Source organism: Vipera ursinii (genome assembly GCF_947247035.1).
Source record: "Vipera ursinii genome assembly, chromosome: 1".
Classification (NCBI taxonomy): Eukaryota; Metazoa; Chordata; class Lepidosauria; order Squamata; family Viperidae; genus Vipera; species Vipera ursinii.
Window position 1 is genome coordinate 91942067 of NC_139512.1, and position 14110 is coordinate 91956176.

The window sequence follows — 14110 nt, forward strand, 5'->3', positions numbered from 1 at the left end:
TAAGCAAATGTTAGAAACATTCAAACTGTTTAGGTTATCACTTCAAAATCACATTATGAACCTAGCTGCAATCATGTCCAAAGGGAAATGGCTTTTTTTCTTGAAAACTATACCCAGTATGTGGGTTATTTTATTTTCCTGAATGAAATATTGCATGAAATATTTTTATTTTTTTTCAATAGAAAAATATATGTATAGGGGGCGGCATCATCTTGTAGAGAGAGAATCATTTTGTAGTGACAGTCGTTAGCCATCAACAAAAACCATTAATAGAAAGAAATGCAGGTCTTTATTAAGTAAATGTAATTAACTTTAAATTTTGAAATATCAATTTGAAAGGAAAATGAACAGAGTACAGGATGAGGAAATGAGGGGAAAATATACCCTTTTTTTTCTTCCATGAGCTGATAAGGTATTTTTGCTTGGTGTTATATTTTTAAGGTAGACAGTATCATTACAAACTGCTTAGAAACCCTAATAATAATAAAAAAGTAAAAAGAAAATGCTTTGGCTTCCTTTGCTAAAGCTGTAGGGTTTTTTTTTTTAAAAATACCCTTATCAACTATTTATTTGTTTAGTTTTGTTTGTTGTGTCAGTAAAAATGTGCACCTGTTTATTCTGGCACCAGGAATAGTTACATTTCTGTTCTACATAAATATTCCCACCTGTTTTACTTACTAAGTAATAATAAACATCCAATTCACTAGTTGTGGATAATTATCCAACCAGCTTAATCAGAAAGACGTATTTTTCTCTGGGCATCTGTAAACAAGGCTTTTATTGCCAGCAGATCTTTATCAGGAATGTTGCTACATTCAAAAAGCAACACGAAAATGGAGTGATGTTTCTCCCTCCTTCCCTACTTCCCTCCCTCTCTTCCTCTCCCTCCCTCTCTCCCTCCCTCTGTGTGTGTGTGTGTGTGTGTGTGTGTGTGTGTGTGTGCGCGTGTGTGTGCACGCACACGCTCATAAAGCATATGAAAAGCCATTTGTAATTGATGTACAAAATGAGCTAGGGAGCCTTAAGCCATCCTTGGGGACTGCAGTGATATCCTGGTAACCATGAGACCAAAGCCCATGTGGACTGTAGTGACGAAAGATGTGTGCATGGCTTAATATGCATTCCTTTCTTCTGTTATATTTTTAAATATACCGAATAGCCCATATGACATTTCAAGAAGAATATCAACCCTGTAGACTAAATGATGATGTAAAACATTTATGCTTTGTGAGACAGAAAATAGCACAAGCTGCTTCTTTTCCCTGATGCCAGGCACAGGAGTCATTATTTTTCATTCCTAGCAAGTTGGCAGGTTCAGACCATGAACAAATATTAACTTATCACAGAGTCCAGTAGATAGAGGGAAGTCGGTTTTTGCTTCTCCAACGACTTCTTCTGATAGACAGGTTTTTTTTTATTATTGGTACTACACAAGGGATGCTGAACAATCACTGCAACAGAGTCATCTTAGACCTCCTAGTGTGGACTTCCAGTGCCAAAGATGTTGTGTAGTGAGTTCTGGAGAGCAGGAAGGACACCGAGACAATGAGTACAGCATGGCAGATCTTTATTCAGTGGAAGTGACTGTACTGGGGAATAGGGGTTACCTGCCCTCCTTTTATACCTGGCCAGGTGAGCAGCTGGCCAATCGGTTTGAACCTCTGTTTCCCGCCAAAACAGTTACAGTTCAACGCCCCCTGGTGGTGACTGCTATGTAAGTGTGTATGTGTTCTCTTCACCTGGATACATAACAAAAGACATCAAAGAAAACAAATTCATCTCACCAGTGCAGAAGGAAAGGTCCTTCTCTGTTCCTCCTTCTTCCCTACCAAGAAATATATTTCTTTTTAAAAATAACTGCACGGCGGGATAGATAGGGAGTTGGAATATCATTGATGCCTGCGGTGCCAAAGCATCCCATGAATTGCTCATGGCAAATTTCAGGCCTTTACCTATTCACACGAGGCAAAATGGAACCCTTTGAAGAAAGGCCTTCTGAAGGAGATTCTCACTATCCGATCTCGGAGAAGGAAAATTCAAAAAGATCACATGGTCCTCAAGGACTGTAGCATAAGGTCCGTTTCTCATGTTTATGTTGAGAATAAGTCATCCAGCTGTTGCATGCCATCAGCCTTCTGCCATTTTCCTCAACTCCCTGCTCCTGCCTTGCTAGCCTGTTCAACCTCACTTATGTACTGCTTGTTTTTTTTACCTATTGGCAACAATGCTGCTTTCCTTCCTCTGGCTTTTCCTTTACTTCTCCTCACTCGTTTGCATGGCCCTCCACATTGGCTTGTTCTCTGATAGCCTACCAATGTATTTTTGTACAACTTCTGTCAACCCTATTCTTCTATTGCAGGGATCTTCAAACTTGGCCCTTTTATGACTTGTGGACTTCAACTCCCAGAATTCCTCAGGCAGCGTGCCTGGCTGAGGAATTCTGTCAGTTGAAGTCCACAAGTCATAAAAGGGCCAAGTTTGAAGACCACTGTTCTGTTGCCACAGTCACCTCCATAGCCATTGCATCATTTAGCTTTTGGAAATAAAATATTTCTGTAAGTAGAAATATGGTGTTTCCCTTCTGAGCATGAAGGAAATTAGGTTTATTGATGCTCCAACACCCTTACTGTTCACCTACAAAGGAAGCATGAATTCAGGGGCCAGCAAATTACATTTCCATGATTTTTCCCCTTTTCAAATGGGGTACATCAGCAACAGTTTGATTGGCAAGCACAGAATGATATCATTGTTCCTGGTACCCGAAGGTCCTCTTTAGCTGCAGACCAAGACACTTTCCGCTCTCTGTCTTACTCTGAATTTATCATAACTCTTTCTCCTTCAGCACCTCAGGAGAACTCTGAAAGCCAGCTTTAATAAACTTGCATTATAGTCTTTTGTGGCACTTGTTGTTGCTGCTTCCTTAATTCTGCTTTTAGTAAGACAGAAACTGGAGCTTGTCTTATGCTATTTAGACTTTTTTATATTTATATTACAAAAATTCAAAGCCAGAAATAAATACATGCATAGCTCCTCTCTCCCTCCCTCCCTCCTTCCTTCCTTCCTTCCTTCCTTCCTTCCTTCCTTCCTTCCTTCCTTTGTCTGCTGTAATTTTGACTAAGGCATTCATTTGTTTCCCGAAGAGTTACAATAAATTCAAATCAGATATTCTTGTACCCAGATGGTCTCTACACCAGGATTGGCCTAACATAAAATAGCAAGTAGTTCATCCAAGATAAAAATGGAGGAGGAAAGAGCAAAAAGGAAACAAAATAGAAAAAGAAGGAAATGGGGTGGCAGATTGAAGCCTCCACTGACATCATGAGCATGAAAAAATATGCCACTTCACCCTTGAAGCATTTACTGAGGCGGATTCAAGGAAATTGCCAAGCAGCTTGTTCTGCAGAGCTTCTCTCAATAGTTCCATCTGTTAATGAGGAAGAGAAAGGTCTGGCTGCATGAACTCCAAGAACTTGATGACACAGGGACTGTTCAGATGGCATGGAGATGACTTGGAACAAAAGGAAAAGCAACAAGATCAGACAAGGAATATTAGTTGATAAGGAAAAAAAATCTGGAGACCTCATATTAATTTGGACGAATAAGGCAATATGGAAGCAGACATTTTTGTTAAGATATTATGACAAGGGATTTTCAATATTGGCTACGGACATGAGGAACCAAGTCACCTTGGTCGCACAGAGAGACGGACACTTGAGCTGGGTAGTACTTCTTTATTTGATCAGGAATGAAGCTGAAGCAAAGGGGTTACCTGGCGTCTCTTTATACCTGCCCAGGTGAATCGCAGCCAATAGATTCAAACCTGGGCTTCCCGCCAGTGCAGGTGGCCAATGGATTTAAACCCTGGCTTCCTGCCAGAGCTGACCATGCCCTGGGGCTGTAAATGACTACCTCTATTAAGGCTTTCCCGCCAAAGCCGTTATAGCCTGGAGCTGTCCAGCCCCCTGCTGTGCTGACATTCCGTGTATACTTTAAGAGCATACACTACAGTTAGGAACTAAGTAAAACATTTTCATTGATGAAGAACTAGAGGCTGTGCGCTTTGTGCCAGTTTAAAAACTTGTAGATTATATTTACATTAAACAACTTGGACAATAAGTCTCTGAATAGTTCACCCTAGAATCCTGGCCTTTTCACAATGAGAAAAGATGGAGGTTTGGGATTATTTTTTCTACCCATTCAGATAGTATGACCTGGAGTGTTTGTGAAAGTATCATGGCCACTTCCTGTTCTCTCCCAATGTTACTCTAAAGACACCATGTAATTTACACATTGAGGGAAAATGTTTGCAGACATTTGTCTTCCATGTAATATCTGGTTGACACAGACGTTAAGATGAATGTAGTTTATGCACATCTGCAGTTCCAACTACTTTTGTCAAAATGATGAAAGTGGCTTTGTATTGCAACTTCTGCCTCTTTGGGATGTGCATGTGATGTCACAATGCATATACAGAAAGAGATGGCCTTACATATGACATCATGATGGTATAATGTCATTTTATTGACTAATTAGTTTGACCCTCCCCTATCCCCAAAATATACAGCCACTATCTACAACTGTACATGCATAGGTTTTCTTCCTGTGGACATTCATAAGAAATGTGTGAATGACATTGAGAAACCAATGACATTTGAGTGAATCAGAGGGGTGGAACTTTTCTAGAGCACCTGTGAAGCAACTATTCCATTTTAGATAAAGCCTGAATGAGGCTTTCCTATTAATTCATTCTGGAAATCTGTGAGTGTGTACATGTATAAAATCTTGCTCTTCTTCACTATGATCTAATAGTAGAAACCATTGCCTATCCTACTGAGAAACAGAAAGTAATTAAGTAATTAGTAAGTTAAATTATCTGTTATGAGGCTATAAAGTTCAAAACATGAGTCTGCAATTGGGGATACAGAAAATATGGCACGCTCTATTCCTAACATTTAAAAGGAACAAGAGAACCAATATTCTATGCATCCTTCACATTCTTTATCCAACTTGTACATTTTGCATTTGACTATATGCCTTTGTACTTCTCCTCTGAAGGAACTTCAGCCCAGAGGAAGACGTTAACTGAGGTCCAAAGGTGGGCAAGATTTGCATCCCTGCAGAATTCCCTCTCATATGCTGCCACCACATATCTCTCAGTGCAGGCCACTTTATCCTGCTTCCTCCTTCTTTCCATGTGTCTCATTGGAAATTCGAGCAATAAGTAACTTCATCCAAAAATAGGTCAGGGCTGTCAGTATCCCTTTGAAACCTTAGAGCAGGGGTGTCAAACTGCCAGCCCACAGGCCAGTTGCATCATATGGAGGCTGTGGCCACCCCAGCTCTGGCGATGCAAAAAAGTTGTGATATGTCGCAACACATCATGTGACGCGACAAATTTGACACCCGTGCCTTAGAGCATCAAAGCCTGTCTGAAGTGCTGAGGGTCAAAATGTCAGCTCTTTTAAAGAAATAAAACAAATAAGTTCAGTTTTCCTATTTTGGAAGGCTTAGGGGCAAAAGAGGTTCCCAGTGACTTTGTTATGAGAAGACAAGCTACCTTAGGAGTCAAAGAACAGAACCAAGAATGAAAGACAATGGAGGGAAGTTTGGGGGAAAGCTTAAAGCTTGGTGGTAGAAATACCATTGTCAGAAATTGGGAATTTTAAGATAAGAAGATTGTTAAAGTTAATAATTACTGGAAGAAATAGATAGATGTGAATTATTTCAATTAATTAGGACACAACATACATGACTACTTGGCATGGCTATAATATACACACACATATATATAGTATACAATTATGTTGTTAAAATTATATTTCACAAATGCATTTCTGTTCTCTTGGGACCCAAGCAAAATAAATTTTGAATTCCTAACATAGCGGAAAGCTTGAACAGTTATATTATATCTGGAATAATTTTCCTTCTGTAGTACAAAAGTTTTTTCATGCTACATGTTATTGTGATAATATTACATGTCTCTTTAATGTAAAGTTATCAAATCATTATGGCTATTCAGGTTCAAGTCAAGCATGAAAAAAATACATCAAAGGTAATTTAAAGTTGCTGTAATAAAACTACTCAGTGTAATAAGTAATCTTTCTCTTCATTAAGCATATTGTTACAGTGAATATATACCACTACCATGAAAATTGACAGAAATATTAGATCTTCCTTAAAATGAAAACACATGAAGTTAGTTTGGATTTGTGTCACTGAGTGTGTGTGTGTGTGTGTGTGTGTGTGTGTGTGTATGTGTATGCGTTTCAGAACTTCACAGCCTTTTACAGTAGATAAACTATATTTGAAAGACAACCTAGACTTTCGAATTTGTTGATGGGGTTGTCATCTTCCTGCAGTAGGCAATGGCTGCCTTTACGATTGTTTCCTTGCCATGTCAATCGTAAGAATGTTTACTGTGGATACTGGAATCAGAGGTTCATGTTGTTTTTATCTTATTTTTGTTTTGTTTGTAATATTAGTTTAGAATAATATTTGTTTAGAATTGAACCACATATAAATTGCAGGAATAGTTAATTAGTTAACTTTAAGCTGTCTTCTTTTTCTGTTAAACTCTCCTGTTTGCCTCTTTGCCTACTAAAAAAGTATTTGTTGTTTCTCATCAAAGTTGCCTATGTATCTATAAGAATAACAAGCAAGGAATTGATGTATCTTCACTCTATTTCATCTTTTGGAACTGTAGCTGTCTGTATCAGGACATTTGTCCAAATCCCCAAGGACATTTTTCTTATAATTGCTCCCATACCTGATAAGTTAGCTTACCTTCTTGGGGATTCTGTAATGCAGTTTTCACTCCCCCCCCCGCAAAAAAATGATGTGAGGAGTTAGCAAGCAAGCTAATTTGATCCCAAATAGCCTATAGATATAAGATCCTTCATATTACATAAATGCAACAGTAAGGGAAGTTCCAAAAAGCAAAATAAAATGATCAAAGACAGGACAGGACAGGACAGGACAGGACAGGACAGGAAAGGAAAGGAAAGGAAAGGAAAGGAAAGGAAAGGAAAGGAAAGGAAAGGAAAGGAAAGGAAAGGAAAGGAAAGGAAAGGAAAGGAAAGGAAAGGAAAGGAAAGGAAAGGAAAGGAAAGGAAAGGAAAGATTTTTAATGAAATCAAATTTTATCAAATTGCATGCAATTTGTTCCTGGGCAACATGGGCCTATGGTCTGCTAGGTGAAAGGAGATTTATCAGTTGTCATGAACTACCCATCTTTTATAACTACCCTTTTTTATAAGGAGTTTAACTAATATGGTGCATAAATCCCCTTAAAAATTACAATATAGAGGGATATATCCCACATTACTTGTAGCTTGGGAATCAGACAGGTTTCATGTGGGGAATCTATAGATATCTGCCATCCATGACAGCATAAAGTTATTAGGCATTCAGTCTTGTTGTGGAAAATGCTCTACAATGTTTGCAGTTTTTTCAAGGATTGGCAATGGTCAGCTGAAATTGTAGTAAAGACCTACATTGTCTTGATCACATAATAATATCTTGTTGCCATTCTGTGTTTTAAATTCTTTCCTTCAGTAGTTTTTCTACTTAATCATATCCCATCCCTTCTAATGTCTCACAAGAGAAGCCATAGAGAGTAAATTTTTCTCTAAGAGGGATCTTCTACGTGGATAGCAACTATCCTTGATTAACAGAGAAGTCAGCCCTGTTGGGATAAACCATAATTTCAGACAGTAATTAAAATTCCCAGTTCTAATCTTAAATTTGTTTTGGACATACATTGAGGGACTTACATAATTGCACTTAAAAACTCTGTACCTTCTCTGCTGTAACTAAATTATGGTAAAGTCCTAATGGTGCACCATCCAATAGCTGTGCCGTTATTTTTTGTCTGTTGTAATGACTATCTTTAGAGAATAAAAAGAAAAAATAGCAAAAGTACTCTGCTGGGTGATTTGGGATAGATAAACCAGATGTACATCTCTATCCCCAGATACTGGATAGAGATTTCCAATTATTTAAAACATCTGAGTTGTTCTAATTTTTTGCCATTGATAGACCTATTATTAATGCTAGTTTTTTACCAAAATTCATACTTTTTGTTTTTGATAGTTTATCAGCAGTTTTTCATCTTAGCTGCTTAGGAATAGAAATTGAGAATCAAAGTAGGGAAGGTTATGGTACAAAGTGGGAAATGTATCACATTGGACTTGCTGGGACTATTTTACTGTTTTTTTTAAAAAAAATATTTTATTATTTTTTATAGCAAATTTTATTATTTAAAACTTTGGACAAGGTATTAACAGTCTGACAATCCTTCTTGTCTTACATCATTTTTGTGTTTTATATACATACATACACTTTATGTACATATCATTTATATACAGTTATAGAATATTCAATCTTATCAACCACCTTATTCTAGTAATATGTGAAATCAGCATCCTGTGTGTTTCTGTTGTGACCTTCCTTTCTGTTCCCACCATGAGTAAAACCTATTCCAAATTTTGTAGTAATCTGACTGGTCTTTATTTTTAATTTCCAAAGTTAACTTGTCCATTTCTGCGCATGACCAAATTTTATTTATCACTTCACTCTCGTCCAGTATTTCACTGTTTTTCCATTTCTGGGCAAACGTCATTCTTGCTGCTGTGATGATGTGTATCATTATATATAACTCTTCTTTGGTATGCTTCTCTGTTGTTATGCCTAGCAGGAAAAATTCTGGTCTATAATCTACACTCCGTCCTGATATTTCTTCTAACCATATCCGAATCCTTTGCCAATACTTTTGCGTCTTATTACAGGACCACCAAACATGAAAATAAGTACCTAATTCTTTGGAACACTTCCAACAGCTAGGGGATATTGTCTTGTACATTTTGGCTAATCGTGCTGGGGGGGGAGATGCCACCAGTAAAACATTTAATATAAATTTTCTTTATAAGTTGAGGCCAGCTTCATCTTTTTATTTCTATCCCAGAGAGTTTGCTAAATATCAAAATCTATGCCATGTCCCAAATTATTAGCCCACATCAGCATTGGTTCTTTAACTTGTTCCTCAAACATTTTGTACCCCAATAGCAAACTATACAATTTCCTTATTTGTTTCTCATCTGGCCCCAATAAAATTTATCCAATTCAGTTTCTTGAATATTTATCCCCCACTCTTTCTTATCTTTCCCATATCATGTTTGTATCTGTAGGTAAGCCCACCATTCCAATTTTATCCCTTGTTTTTCTAGTTCCTGTCTAGATTTCAATTCTCCCATTTCATTCGTAATATCCTTGTATGTAGTACTGTTTTCCAAATTAAACAAATTTGGGTAGACTATCACTTCAAAGGTGGACAACCAGACTGGTATTTTAATGTAATTTTGTTTTCTAATTTTATTCCAAATTTTAAGTAGTGCTTGTCTAATCTGATGGTTTTGAAAATGTTGATATAGCCCTTGCTTCTCATTCCATAGGAATGCGTGCCAGCCTAATTGCAGATCATGGCCTTCTAGAGTTAATAATCTTTTATTCTTTAAAATTATCCATTCTCTAATCTAGGTTAATGCCACTGCATGATAATATGTTTCCCAGTCTGGTAGTCCAAAACCCCCATTTTCTTTAACATCCTGCAGATGTTTCATTTTAATCCTTGGTTTTTTCCCTTTCCATATAAAATTTAATGTCAATTTGTTCAGGTTCCCCAAAATTTTTTGATTAAGTTGTATAGGAATATTTTGGAAGAGGAATAGGATTTTAGGTAATACATTCATTTTTATGGCAGCAATTCTCCCTAACAATGAAAGGCTCAAGTTTCCCCATCTTTCCAGGTCTTCTTTTATTTGTTCCACTATTTTGTCATAATTGTCTTCTTTGATTGAAGTGCATCTGGCCGTAATAGTAATTCCTAGATATTTTATCTTCTTAACTATTTGTATATGCATAATCCTAGCCAAGTTTTTTTTCTGTTTATTCCTCATATTTTTAACAATCATTTTAGTTTTATTCTTGTTTATTTTCAGCCCAGCGGCTTCTCCATACAGTATTTATCTAATTCTTCCAACAGTTTCAGTCCCAATTGTTGTGGATCCTCCATAATAAAGACCAAATCGTCCGCAAATGCTTGAAGTTTAAAAATTTCTTTTTAAATTTCTAATCCTTTTATATGCAGTTCATTTCTAATTATCCTCGTTAGGACCTCTAGCATCAGTATAAATAGTAATGGGGATAAAGGACATCCTTGTCATGTTCCTTTTTGTATTTGAAATTTCCTGGTTGTTTCCCCATTTATTATTATTTTAGCTTCCTGATTAGTATATATTGCCCTTATTATATTTATAAATTTTTCACCCATATCCATATGCCTAAGTTGTTGATATATAAATGTCCACTTAACATTATCAAAGGCCTTCTGGGCATCTAGGAATAATAATGCCATTTGTTGTCCACTATGTATTTCGTAATATTCTAGGGTGTCCAATATTATCCTAATGTTGTGCTTAGTTTGTCTTTTGGCTAGAAATCCATTCTGGTCCACATGTATAAAATTATTTAAAAACCTTTGTAATCACTCAGCTATAATTGTTGTAAATATCTTATAGTTAGAATTAAGTAAAGATATTGGTCTATAGTTTTGAATTGATGTATGGTCTGTGTTATCTTTTGGAATCAGGACAATATTCGCCTCTGACCATGACCTTGGGGTTTTTGCTTCATCCAGGACCGCGTTAAACACATCCAATAAAGGTTGTCCTGAAACGTTTTGTTGTTCCTTATAAATTTCTATCAAGAGGCCGTCAGGACCCAATGCTTTGTTATTTTTTTGTTTATTAATGGCCATTATCACCTCTGACATCCTAATTTCTTCATTCAACATATTTTTAATTTCCTCTGTAACTTTTGGTAGTGTTGCTTTTTTGAAACATTCCTCCACTTTCTCCTTATTTTCCTGGCTATCTTCCTTATATAATTTTTCATAAAATTCCTGGGCTATATTTTTTTTCTCCTCTTCTTGATAGTGTATTCTCCATTTGTCATCTCGTAATTTACTAATCCAACTTTTCTCCTTTTGTTTTTTCAATTTGTGTGCAAGCCATCGACCAGGTTTGTTTGCATTTTCAAAAAAAGGTCTGTTTTATACATCTTATCTGTTGTGCTAATTTTTCTTTTTCTAAGATGTTAAGTTTATGTTTAATTAAGTCCATTTGCTGTTTTACATTCTTTTTTGTGGTTCATGTTGGAGTATTGTTTCTAATCTTTTTGTATTCCCCTTGTAACTTTTTCTGTTGTTGTTTTTTCTCCTTATTCTTTTTCGCCATATATGCTATAGCTACTCCTCTCATAATTGCCTTAGGTGTGTCCCAATGATTTTGGACAGAGGTGTCTTCAGCTTTATTTTCTTTAAAAAAGAAGTCCAATTCTCTCTCCATCTTTAATCTGAAGTCATCTTCTTTTAATATTGATCTTTGTATAGTCCATCTAGATGTTTTTTTTTGGATACTTTCCAGCTAAATTTCACAGGGTTGTGGTCTGCCCAGGTGCTTGTCTCTATACACACGTCTTCGACTTCAGAGTTAATTTCCCTTGACATCCACACCATGTCAATCCTAGACCACGAGCTATGTTGATTAGAATAATATGTATACTGTCTAGCCTCACGATTCCTTTCTCTCCATATGTCCTGAATGTTTAGATCTTTGGCCAATTTGAAAAAGGATCTTGGTAGTGTTCTTCTTTTCCTTTTCCTGTAGTCCAAATTATTATCAATAATAGCATTGAAGTCTCCTAGCACACAGATCTCATCATAGTCTATATCACATATCTTATTATGTAATGTTTTAAAAAACTGTTCTTGGTTTCCATTTGAGGCATATATTTCTACTATCACTACTTTCCTATGGTTTATTTCTACCTCAACTATCAATATTCTACATTCTCTATCTTTATAAATTTGTTTAGCTACCAATTTCTCATTCACATATAATACTACCCCCCTCTTTTTTGTTGATCTACTGATACAAATATATTTCCTAATTTTGGTTGATCTAACAGGTATTTCTGTTGTTCTTTTATATGAACTTCCTGAATTGCAACTATATCTATTTTTTGACGAATAAGATTATTAAAGATTTTCCGTCTTTTCATTGGCGAGATTAAACCATTAATATTCAGTGACAAAATCCTGCATTGTTCTCCTTTTGTTTTACTTATATCTGTGTCTTGTGCTTCTCGTTGTGCGGATCTCTCTTGTTTCTTTGTCTCTGCCTTCATATTTCTCTGTAATCTCTCCAGATTTATTTCCTCTATCCTCTGTTCCTAGTACCTTCCCTACTATAGCCATCTGTCTTGCATCCCTTTCTCTTATGTCCCCTCCATCTTGGTCTTCTACTTCATCTTCATTGTTAAAGTGGAGCTTATAAAAATCTTCTGCCTTGTCTATCGAGTCTAATCTATACCTTCTATCTTGCCACAGCTGGGTTTTTTTAGAGGTTTCTTCATATCTCCCCCCAACATTAAATGTTCTAAGATTGACATATTATTCTTTTTCTAATGTGCTCAAAATGGTGGAAAGTAGTAGCAAAAATTTGTACTTACACTTGTAGTAATTTTTTCCTCTTTCTAGCAGAAATGGCCAGCTACTTGAAAAGTTTACATTATATGGTAATCTACAAAGGGCTACACATCTTTAGCTTTTAACTCTACTGCATTTATGGCTGTTAAATCGGTGTGTGATCATTAAAATGCTGAATTAGAAACTGGGAGAGTTCTAGTCTTCCTGTTGGCATGTAAACTGGCCATCACTTTCTCTTAGCTCAATCCCACTTACAGTGTGGGAAAAATAGGAGGCAAGAATATTATGCATGCTGTCTTCAGTTGTATAAAATAAAGATGAGATACAAATATCATCATCATCATTTTTCTTGTAGGGAATATTCACCAAATGCTGGTACTTTACAGTCAACCTTAGTTCGAAATCTTTTGTAAATATCTGAAGATCAAATAATTCTATTTTTTCCAGCTGCTGACAACAGTGTAGTTACAGCTATAACAATCTGGGAAAAACATTTGCTGATTTATTCTATAATCTCTGGTTTTCAGTGTCCCAATATTTTACAATCTTTCCAATGTCTTTTGAGCTACTCTGCTATTATTTAGTATTTAGATTTTAGATTTTATTAGATTTATATACCGCTCTTTCCCGAAGGACTCAGGGCGGTTTACAGGGCATTTTAAAATCACATCAATATAAAATACAAAGTTAAAAGAGAATTAAAAGATTAAATTATCCCTGAAAATAAAACCCCAGTTAAAATTCTCAGCCTGGGTCAGAGAGCTCAAAGAGCCAAGTCTTCAGGTCCCGGTGGAATGAGCGTAGGTCAGGGGCAGTCCTGAGCTCCATGGGCAGCTGGTTCCAGAGGGCAGGCACACCCACAGAAAAGGCCCTCTCCCTGGGTGTTATCCGCTGGCAATCTTTTACCGGCGGCACCCCTGAGAAGACCCTCCCTCTGCGAGCGCACTGGACGAAGGGAACTTGATGCTGGCAGCAGGTGTTCCCTCAAATATCCCAGACCCAAGCCATTCAGGGCTTTATAGGTCATCACCAGCACTTTGAATCTCACCCAGAGAGCAACCGGAAGCCAATGCAGCTCACGGAGTAGAGGTGTTACACAGGAGTATCGGGAGACCCCCATCACAACTCGTGCAGCCACATTCTGCACCAGTTGTAGTCTCTGAATGGTCCTCAAGGGCAGCCCCATGTAGAGAGCATTGCAATAGTCTAAACGGGAGGTCATGAGCGCATGAGTGACTGTGCATAGGGCATCTCGGTCCAGGTAGGGTCGCAACTGGTGCACCAGGCGAACCTGGGCAAAAGCTCCCCTGGTCACGGTTCGTATATGATCTTCAAAATTGAGCCGTGAGTCCAGGAGGACGCCTAAGTTGCGAGCCCTATCAACGGGGGATAACACCTCACCCCCCATTATTAAAGGTGGAATAGTTTGGTTAGCCCGAGATGCCGGTATGCAAAGCCACTCAGTCTTGGCAGGATTGAGACGAAGCCTGTTTCTTCCCATCCAGACCTGGACCGCCTCCAGGCAACGGGACATCACGTTGATGATACCCCACCCCGAAACCACGA